The sequence below is a fragment of the Ischnura elegans genome (genome assembly GCF_921293095.1).
Source record: "Ischnura elegans chromosome 13 unlocalized genomic scaffold, ioIscEleg1.1 SUPER_13_unloc_1, whole genome shotgun sequence".
NCBI classification, from domain to species: domain Eukaryota; kingdom Metazoa; phylum Arthropoda; class Insecta; order Odonata; family Coenagrionidae; genus Ischnura; species Ischnura elegans.
Window position 1 is genome coordinate 13772568 of NW_025791657.1, and position 2015 is coordinate 13774582.

A 2015-nucleotide genomic window follows, 5' to 3' on the forward strand; every position below is an offset into this window, starting at 1 on the left:
ATGAATAAATTCAACCTTGTAAAGTGACCTTAATGAAAAATTGTAGCAAACAATAGTTAAGAATGATTACCACTTGGTTACAGTTGAATATTGACAAGAACCAGATAAAACAATCGTTTGATTCATCATATAAATTTCAGCTTATAAAATTAACAAAAATGGCACTTCTCTGTGAACAAATACAACATGCATGGCTTTAAAAGACAAAATTATTAAACATACATAAGTTATGGAAACATATATAACATGGAAACAAATTTCATGCTTACATTGGCACAAAATAAACTGTCCATATAGATAAGACCAATGAATTCACTTAATCTCTGAACTCCAAAACACTTATGACTAAGTAAATACAGTGCGAAAATATGTGAGCAGAGCAATGCTTTGTAGATTATTTTCACGGAATGCACAATAGTCTAAAATGAGATAAACAACGAAATAATAAACACCTGAGTAAGAGGAATGACAAAGTATTTCTATTCCAACGTTACCTTTGTTAACACACAATGGTTAGGCACACAACTTCACACAAGTTGGGTGCCTATAACATGGTGCATTTTCGAGTAAATTGATGCATTCATACATTTAGACAATGACTCCTACGAGTTAATGTACAGTGTAAACATGCCTTCAGGAAGAATGTGGATCAATAGATACGAATTATCTTCATCAACCTCCTCGTTACCATTTCCGGGGATTACATGGTACATTTGCACCTCCTTGGGCTCTTCATGCTCCTGCAGTAGCAATAGAAGTTTTCTCTTCCGGTCTGGAGAGACTGGAATGTTCTGATCCCGGCATTCACACTGTTGTTTTTATCCTCGGAGGACCTCACGTCATTTACCAGAAGATGTATTTTTCTGCATCCTCTCCTAACTGTAAGGCATTAGCGAATATTTTACTAAAGACGTAAATAAATACGTAAATGATAATGATCGGAGAGAGTTAATTGATGGCTATGTCCTGAACTGCTCATTAATTACACTATAATTCTTCGACATATTCTCAATAGTTATTCATTTGTGAGAAAAACCCTTCATATACGAGTTCATTGAGATAGAGAATAATACTTAAATGCCATAAAGAACAGCTAAAAAATGGATTCTACTGCGAGAACTGATATTTAAACTTAATCGGTCTGAATGGATTGTATTTTATCACGCAAAGATCATACAAAATATTAATTACACTGAGAAATAAATTAGTCCTGAAAGGCTAGATACACACAAGTTCGTTGGTTTACTATCGAATAGAGAAAAATTTTCCGTTTACTTACATTTAAATGGTCAGTAAACAGTAGATGGGTCAATGATGCTGACAAACTGTATTCTTCTAATCCCTTTTTGCCAGTCTCCACTGCAAAAAAGGGATCATTTTCCTCTTCCATGGCGTACGTCAACGTAAATTTGCTTGTAAAATAAGATTTTACCGCACAGCTAAATTCACAAAGTCAAAAATACAGTACCTACGAATGTAAGCACAACTTTAGTGGCGATGGCTGTGGGCGCTTGTTATAGTCACATGTTATATAAGATGGCCGCCGGTCGTTAAGGCGCAAGTTTCGAAATACGATTTTCCAAGTCCAAGTATATTTGTCGTGGTTGTTTTCCGCTGTTCCCAGCTTTGCAGCTGTCTCCTGGGGAGTACGTTTAGTAATAATGCAGGCAGATTAGTTTATCACGTTTTACAGATTAAAAGAGTCATGGCATAATAATACTTGACAGGGAATTAGGGGATAGGGATATGGGAAGGGTTGAGGGCACATCTGGGGAGGCGGTATTTTGGTTTCAGCGGAGGTTCGTAGTCCCAAAGATTTTTTAACAGTGCATTATTTGTTTTATCAAATGTAAGGGCAAATTTTTCTAGAGCAGATTTTAGTTTCGCTAGAATAGAAATACGATTTTTAATCCGTTATTATTAGATAAGTACGTAATATAATGGTTCCAACGAAAAATATAATAATTATCACTGTGGAGGAAATTTGTAAATGCTATAATCACCAATTCCAAACT

The 2015-nt window shown here is 35.2% G+C and overlaps 1 long non-coding RNA gene across 1 annotated transcript; it reads right to left on the reverse strand.

The window, feature by feature from the left end:
• Positions 1-821: 821 nt before the first annotated feature.
• LOC124172336 lies at positions 822-1666 on the reverse strand. The gene is made up of 2 exons (XR_006868129.1): positions 1280-1666; positions 822-879 (listed from the first exon to the last, which is right to left on the reverse strand). It is a non-coding gene; the product is annotated as an uncharacterized LOC124172336 (long non-coding RNA).
• Between the last annotated feature and the right edge of the window lie 349 nt (positions 1667-2015).